At 39.4% G+C, this 9184-nt stretch overlaps 1 long non-coding RNA gene across 1 annotated transcript; it reads left to right on the top strand.

Moving 5' to 3' along the window:
- The first annotated feature begins 1341 nt into the window (after window positions 1–1341).
- LOC147818663 (uncharacterized) lies at window positions 1342–3408 on the top strand. Its single transcript, XR_015437761.1, has 2 exons — window positions 1342–1686; window positions 2456–3408. It is a non-coding gene; the product is annotated as an uncharacterized LOC147818663 (long non-coding RNA).
- The last annotated feature ends 5776 nt before the right edge of the window (window positions 3409–9184 follow it).

Raw genomic sequence — 9184 nt, 5'->3', positions numbered from 1 at the left:
TTTTACTGGAATACACATCTGATGATTCTTCACAAAGTCAGCGCCCCTTGTGTTAATCTATGGATTCTCTCTGATTTCTATCTTTAGGACAGATAATTGAGACTTAACTGTCCTTGGGCACAGGAGTAACATATGTGACATTAAAGCCTTTCATTTAGTCAAAATTGCTTTCAAATTAATTAACTGTATGTTTATGAACGTTGTGATTATTATTTATTAATAACTTGAACTTCCTGCACAGCTGCTGTTGGAGTTATACTTGCGGTTTACCTTCACCTACCCCCGCAGTTTATGGATTTTTGCTGCTGCTTGAAGACTTCATGCTGGTTTACTCTGTGTCCATGAGAATGTGAGGATTTGTGTTGTGTAAATGTGTCTTAATAAAACAGTATGTTATGTAATCTGATTCCATCCTTCGTCCAAAGAAAGGGCTGGCATGGGGAAAATAGCAGGAAATTAACAAACGCTGTTCAGGCCCATCGCCAGAACACGTGTGGTGTGCTTCAAGCCTGGTTGTGGGTTGTTGGACTCGGAAAACATGGCGGGCCGCACTTCAGCCGGATCTCTCGGCCGAGACCCGGTCGAGTCTTTGCCACAATAAACTGAATAACAGCATAAGAAAAGTAAACTGGGGAACAAACAAACGCAGAAACTTTTCGTAGCCTATCTATGCCATTTTCGGAAATCGGACGAACAGGAAACGAGGCGTGCAAGGAAAAACCAGAGGTTCGCACATCTGTCTGTTTTAATTGACTGCGCACATACGGGCATTGGGCCGAAAGGTGCCACCTTTGCTTTAAATACTGGAGACAAAAAGCAGGAATGTCGCAGTGGGCTCATGCCTGGCTCTGAGAATAGTCCACGGTCAAAACACTCTGAAACGTCCACCAAGCAATATATACTGTCTGCAGAAATCAACTGCCCGGTACCGGAAGTAAGTCCGACAGCGTCTGAGGCTTTGAATTTATTTTGATGCATAATGTGAACAGTGCGACATTTACTGACCTGAATTTAAAATAATAATAATAATAAAACCTGAGAAAACTAAAATTTATTCTGTGCTCAACAAATCTACTTCTCAGTTTGCTATTATCCACAATATCAACGTGTGTCACTCAATTCTTCTCACAAAATTCTATGAGAAGCTGCTAGGCCCAAACTGAATACTTCATTTGCACATACAAATATACTGGTATTAAGCACTTGCACACACATGCATACTATCATGCATGGCAAGTACTATATATACATGGATACATACTTATGCATGTGTAGGGCAGTAGCCTAAATAAGCCACTGTGTGTCGCAGTTGCGATGTTTATTTCCAGGTGAATCCCGGTTTTGGTGTTTGACCGCTGTGGGACACCGTAGTTTCGATGTGCGTTCCACAAGGGACGCCATCTTGGTTTAATGTTTTCTTCTCTCACGGTAGAAGGTAAGCAGTGTTAACAGCAGCCTGCATCATCTTACAATAGCTTTATTTAAATCAAATTTCCATTTTTTTCTGTTAAAATTGTCTGTAAACAACATGTTAGTTAACAGTTTGCCATGGGAATGAGACGTGAGCAGTTGTATTTCCTGTCTTAAGGTTGTTCGTAATATTGGCCAGCCGGCTAGCTTTCTGCGCATCACAGCAGCACCTGATCAGTGGAAATAGTGTGTGATGTCTCATCTGATTGGTTACAGGTAGGTCCTAGCTGTGATCCTAGCCGCCATGCAAACTGGTAAAAACCGATCTGTCACATCTCATCTCCGGGTTGGTGCTCCTATAACAGTGTCGGAGCCTCCGATCGGTTAATATGTGTTTTTAGAAACTAATTTCGAGGCTGCATTTACTCTTTCATCCCTGAGTGCAATGTAGCCGCGGTGTTTTACAGCAGGTCTGGGCTGGACAGGTGTGTTTACAGTCTTTTTTCTGAAAGATGTTTCAGCAGGAAAGGGGTGAAAATGAGCGGGTTCATCCGGGTGTTGCGTCTACTGCAGTCATTCCTTTATTTTCGATCCCTAGTAAGCAGTCTGCAGCAAAGAGTCAGTTTTAGCCTGAGCTACATTCTTGACTGACATGATGCATTTTGCTTTCACCTGTATCTTTACTCCTTTTATGTTTACTGGTGGTTGGTGTACCACCTGGTGGTAGCAACTTTTGGTTGAAGTGTGGTGCCTTCCGGATACATAATCACACACACACAAATACTCACACATGCATAACTTTATGTTTTGTGACTTTAATGTCTTGTAATGTGGGCAAAGAGCATGGAAATTTAAAATGATTTTGGAAAAACGCTTTATACATTTTTAAGAAATAAAAAGCCTCACCTTTTGATGTTTGTGCTTGAACAAGTTTTAAGTAAATATAAATGTTTTTCAATATTGTATTGTGAAGAGCTGCTTAAAATGTCCTTGTTTGCCCTGCAATGGAATATATTTTATTTAATATAATTACATGTTTTCCTAGGAATACCAGAATCCACCTCAGGCCAGAACCACACCAGCACAACAAGCAAGAAATTGGTAAGTCATGCACATGACTATACCCCATTCCCATATAGGCTCAAATTAGGGTCCTACTGAGTTTGAGCTTGTAAAGTGATGTTCACAGGTAATTCTGAAGTTGGTAATTGTAAATCAACCTTTTGTAAACCTGTAAAATAAATTTGCATTAGAAACAATTGTGCTTGTGGCAAGGATATATATGTTTGTGTTAAAAAATGGTGTGATTAAAATCTGAAAAAATGATATCAGTGCTGAGGTTTCACAAAGACACTGTGAAAGATGAAGTGCTTTTGTTAATATTTGTATAAATAAAGAGCAGAAAACAGTGCTCGTATTTCCCACACTGTGACACTGAAGTAACAAGTACAAATTTTGACCATGTTTTCACATGTGAATCTGATTCGACAATGACAATCCAATCACAGAGTCCAACTTTTAAAATTTTTTCCAGGATTCCTGTTAACAGTACCTTTTTTATGGAGGTTTTTTTTCCTATCTTTATTCAAGAGCGTGGTATATCAATTTGAGGGCATGATTTATTGATTTCACGTTCAGATTTTGTAACATTGTCTCTCAAAATCCTGCCCTCGTACTCAAATAGCCTCTGCTTGCGCCTCTGCTTGCTTTGCTCTGTTCCTGCTCAAACTGTGTGCTTGCACTCAGGTATATAGTTGCTTGCACAGATTTCCCGCGCTCAAGCTCAGGTTGCTTCTGTTTATTCTCTTTCTTTAAGACTTTTGGAATAAAATATTCCATCTTCAAACATCTGTTAGTATTCTTTCCTAACAGGTGCTTCCCACTGGGGAGTTTCTCTAGGATGAGGTGTAATGTATACCATGTACACTTGTATTCATGCATGATAACTCGTTTTGGTAGAAAAAATTTGAAATGTCATTAAATGCACATTTACAGTGACCTCTTTTTGTATAGTGTATGTTTGCATGATGAGTTTAATTTATTCTTTCTGAATAAACATCTTTTCTAAATTATAACACTGAGTCTAACATTTCAACATTAACAATGTTAATATCTATCTTAATATTTATCTTTATTTTAAATCATCTATGACTGGATATTTATGACATTGTACATGGAGAAATGCTAGTTCCGGTTCCCTTTATTCCATCTCAACAAAACAAAATATACTGTAAATCAGTGAATAAATAATATGTCATAAAAATATTTTTAATGGTGGAGTCTCATGTTGTTATACAACCCTGTGTCAAATGATAAATACATGGACCTTATAACCTTTCTTTCACTTATTAAGTATATATTTTGCATTATGACGTATTCCTTACTATTACCAGCTGTACGAGATGAGTCGGCTGTTCCAGTGACTGTACAGGACAAATGAAGATAACTGTCAACTGAGTATAGGCTATATGTAGGAAATATCAATTATGCTGTAAACAGCAAACTGACAGAGATTACAATAAAGTCAATGGTAAAGAAATGACACCAGTTATCTCTTTACAGGTTGGATGGGAATGAAATGTGGTCTGTTTACAATGCAGCTTCATGAAATGTCAGAACCGTGCTTTCATTCCCTCAGCCTGCAACATGACTGTTTACTGTCAACAGGTTCTGCTTTAGTAGTAAACGTTAGCGTAGCCTGCATATTAACAGTGAGCAGTTTCAACACCGAAAGCCATACTATCAAACACCTTAACCAGGTTCTGTCACTTCATATCTTATAACCGTTAACATAGTGCACGTTACTTGGCGCCGATTATTTGAGGAAATAAAAAAGCTCAAAGAAGATATTTCCCCTTTACAGTAATAATAGAGCTTCATTGATTGAATCCAGTAAGAGAGACAGAGAAGAAATGACACCAAGTTGAAGTTATGAATATAAATAATGTTATAATAAACTTTTGGCCCTATAAGCCACCCCCCACGCTCTGCCTATGGTGTGACCCGGGTCACATGGAGTCAAGAGCCTGCAGGTAAGCTTTCTGGAAACATGCACAAATCCTCACATTTTTAATTGCAAGCAGGAGACTGGACACCTTACTGTGACTCCACTTCCATGTGTTGACGTCACAAGCAACTTGCCATGCAGTGAAAGTAGCAGTATTATTCTTTGAACTGCATGTTGAAGGTCAGTATGACAATAGCAACAGTAGAAACTTCATGCAGATCTGACAACAACTTCAGAACAGGTTTCTTGAACCTAGTGTGTAGAGGCCCATAACTTTTCAGGTTGTTTGATCAAATCACTGCATCAAGTGTTTTACTGACTAAAACAGTAAAAGAGATGGTGTCGACCTGAGAAATCACCAGATGTAGTATTGTGATGAAATTTAAAGCTGCAGTATCTGATTGCTTCACGGTGTAAGGCCTTTTGTTCCCTTGTGATAATCACATATCTGTGTCACATGATCTGTTTCTCTTTTGGCCCTAATCCTGCTCATTACCATTCATTACAGATTTTTTGTTCATCTCAGACAAACTAAAAAAAGATGGAAGAAATTGAAAGAATAATTATGGTAAGCCTTGCATTGTTGAAATGCAAGGAGGATCTGCCAGTAATCAAAAGACAGAATCAGGAGACTGAAGATGTGAATCTCACACCATCAAAATTGAATTACACAATTCTAAAACATTTTGGCATTTTCTTAGCAAATCACTGCACCTTCGATAAAATGAAAATAATGTTTGATTATAAATAACCACAACATACATGTACAGTAAAATAAAAACTATCATTCCTTTGGGTTAGAATTCAATTTTGACAATTCTGTAAAATGTAATAAATTCAGATATTGGCTATAGAAATCACCATCAATACTCTCAATACATAGCATGTACTTCATTCTTTTCCCTACCAGGTTGCTAGAAAAGTTATATATATTTCAGATGTTTTTTGAATTGTGATTTTAAAGATGAAGTTGTTTCACATGGTCATCATTAATACATTTTCTTTCATAAAGATTTCTATAACTGCAACAATTAGTCATTTAATTGAATAGTAGAGAATTAGATAAATATTTGCTGTTTCTAGCTGGCAGATGTGAGGGTTTGATGCTTTTCTTTGTCACACACGATAGGAAACTAAATATGTTTGGATTTTGAACAGTTGTTCCGACCAAACAATCATTTGAAGATGTACCTTGGTCAGTGGGAAATTATGAGGAGTAGTAGTTTTAGCCCTGAGATCTTGCACATGGAAAAATAATCACTCTGAAAATCACATATTGAACCTTTTTTTTTTGAAACAGCCTGGATTCCTTAAGCCACAAGATGGTGCTATCAGTCTTTACAAGACCTCTTTCCCCTTCATCATATATCAAAATATGCTTTCTTGATTGGTCAGATAATCTATGGCTCAACTCTTAAAATTCTCTGTTTGTTTATGTAGTCATTGCATTTCTCAGTTATCTTATATAGAACATATTCATGAAATATGGCAAATACATATCTGCTCAAACCACTGATTTTAACTGCAACGATATCCTGCATCTCACTGGTTATTTCAGTGTTCTTTGAAACAGATGTGTGTTTGAAAGAGCAGTGAAAATGACTGGTAGTAAACAGCCTATAACAACTGCTGCGACACTTCTCCCTCAGTTTTTTTCCGCAGCCTGTCACTTGCAGATTTTGCTGAAGTAAAAGATGACTGTGTGCCGAAAGTATGCGGTTGACTGTTTTCAGGCTGTGGCCCTCATCATCCTCTGAGAGAGGCTTGGAGGGTCTCGCCCACATTAATCACCCTCAGCACAGCTTGTTAGGCTGAGATCGAGGGGAACCACTGGCAGCTGATGGGGGGAAGAAGCAGCTCTGCTATAATGGCTGACACAAAACAAGATAAACCCTGAGAGGGTATCTAAAGAAAAACAACACTTCTTTTTGTTCAGACGCCTTCTTGTTCAGATAATTCTGTCAGTTGCAATCACAGAAGTATCTTTTGGGGTGTCAGAAAGCAGGCTTCCCTGATGTGTTACAAAGAACAGGAAATTAACATGCTTGAAATGTTATCTCTGCTCTTTCCTATGCAATTCCCTGCACTAGTTAAATATGACATCTGCATCTTATCTGATTCAGTCAGTAAACAAATAGAGACTGAAAGTGTCTCTCCCCAAACTAAAAATCAGATATAACTATCATCTATTGACATGAAAGCGATCATAACTGTGAAATGAAGTGATTTTTCAGCCCAGTGAAGTTATTTTCCTGCTTCTATTACGTCCCTCTGGATTTTCTCTGAGTCACACGGACCTCGCCCAAAACAACTCACCAAGAACAACAATGACCTAGTGTGTGATGCCATTCTTTCACGCTTGTGAGGCCTGCTGATGATCACATGTTGTCAAACCTGTGTGAGGTCACTGTTCGACCTCTGAACCATCATTAATGTCAGAGCAGCAGCTGGCAGCCTGTGTGGTGTTACTGTATAAGCAGATTTGGGAGGAACTTAAGCTGTGTCAGTTTTTGAGTGAGTTTCCTTGGCTCTGGTTCGACGGCAGTCAGTTTATGTTGTATAAAACCAATGCTGACCATTTGGAAAAAGATCTATTAACATTTTGCTAATTTTTCTCCACAGATAATCCAATATTCTCATGCAGGATAAAAGGCAAGTGGTTTCTTCTGGTTTAATGTGATTTTTGGCACCTTTACTTCGGATGAGCTCAAAGAGATCACACAGTGCTTGAACATTTAACCACTGAAGTAATTTTTTTTTAAGCAAATATGCCAAAAATTCACTGGGTGCAGCTTCTCAACTATGAATATTTACTTATTATTCTTTTACTGAACATCTTGGGATTTGGACTGTTGGTCAGACAAATCATGAAATTTGAAAATGCCAACTTGTGTTGAATATTGAATATTGTAACATTTTCTGAATAATTAATTGAGAAAACAATCCGCTGATTAATCGATAACGAAAAACAAATCATTAGCTGAAGCCATACTTACAATATCCATAACAACTGTATGACTTTTGTTATCGTGTAAACCAGTGATTAAAATGACTAATGTAGCATCCCCATTTTATGATAATCGAATTAAAACACATCACTGACTAAATGCAGTCATTATTACACATGGGCTCTCCCGTCCACCTTCACAATAAGAGATTAAGAGGTTTTAAGCTTTCAGGGCAAACATTATTGTGTCAGTAGGTTAATTACCAAAATCTATAAAATTCAATCTCTGCAGCTAAAACCACAGGAGATATTTAATCTATACAACCACGTGTTTGTCCTTGACCCCAGCCAGTGACATGACAGCCTCTGAAACAGGAAATGATAAACATTCAGTCTAATCTCCAGGTTCTGTGGCTTTGGTTCAGATCCAGGGAATTAAAAAGCCTGAACTTTTTGAATTCCTTTATAGAGTAAACTTAAGTGCTGATGAGCCTGAGGGCATTACTTTAAACACAAACACTCACATACACACACACACACACGGACACACACACACACGGACACACACACATTGTGCATATGACAAAGCATTCCCAGACCCTGAAGTGCCTTAATGGAACAATTAAAGTCATAAAAAGTGCCCAGAGTACAAGAGCATGAAATTGTTCCTCTTTTCAATGTTATCAGAGTCACACAGAGTTCAAATCTGAGAGGAAACAAAACAAGACTTGGTCACTGACTGAGCCGTGTTGCAGCAGTTACTGACACGCCAAAATCTACACGCATGTTCCTCCAGAGACAGCGGAGTGGAGGAGACACGTGAGTCAAGTGAGGTTTGCAAACAAACACACAAACAAAGAAACCAACTACTTTTTGTGCCTGGTTCAGTTTCCTGTTTCCACGAGTCAGGAACCAGTGAGGGCATGCTGTGGAGAGGAGTGAGCCAAGAGTCTCTGTTAAATGAGTATACAGTGAGTTGCTGTTGGCCGGAGTCGGGGCAGAATAGATGAGTGTGTGTGTAACCCCCACAGTGATCGCCTCACTCCTCAGCAGTGCTCTGCTTGAGCTTTTACCTCCCTCTGCTCTCAGGCCTTAGCCCTCTACCCCGGCTTAGCATGACGGCTCGTCTCTGGAGCTCTGATGGGTGTGTGGACTGTTGGCTATTGGCAGGCCTTTCTGAGCAGAAACACACACATAACACACACACACACACACACTTGCGCACACACACTCACGTGCACAACACACTGTGTCCTCAAGCACAACATGCCCCGGAGTTTCTTTACCTCCTCCAAATCTTCAACTTTCCGCTCTCCCTTTATCATTGCCTCTTTGGAAACTAGGTCAGTGTCAGTTCATACCATTAGCTTCTGCTCCAAGTGTATGACTTAGTGAGCATGTGCGTGTGTGTTGCGTGTATGTGTGCATGTTCATGTTCAGTTAGAAGCCATGCTTATCTGCCACTTGGCTTAAGAACTTCCTTGAAAATGTTTGTTTTCATGCTCTGTGTCGGTGGATTGGAAGCAAGTCTGCATTTGTGTGTGTGCGTGTGTGGGTCTGTGTGTGTGTGTGTGTGTGTGTGACACGGTGATGATGAGGGGGTGGGGGATTCCAGGATTCTTGCACGAGGCAGCAGACAGATGTGGGAGACTTGAATCAAAACTTTTCTATTGGCCAACTTCAAAAGGCGACTTTCCCTCCAGTGTTGGTCTCTTCTGGTTCTCCATTCCTCTGCCGTTCCCTCATGCTTTGGCCAGCAGCTCACACGTCTCCCCTGGATTTCAAGCTGAGGCTGAGATCAAAACTTGGATTCTAGCAAA

The sequence above is a fragment of the Seriola lalandi genome, unplaced genomic scaffold, assembly GCF_002814215.2.
Source record: "Seriola lalandi dorsalis isolate HSWRI2012SDOR001 ecotype SW California unplaced genomic scaffold, Sedor1 jcf7180002054537, whole genome shotgun sequence".
Taxonomy (NCBI): Eukaryota; Metazoa; Chordata; class Actinopteri; order Carangiformes; family Carangidae; genus Seriola; species Seriola lalandi.
Note: the sequence above shows the minus strand (reverse complement) of the source record. Positions and strands in the feature narration are given on the sequence as shown.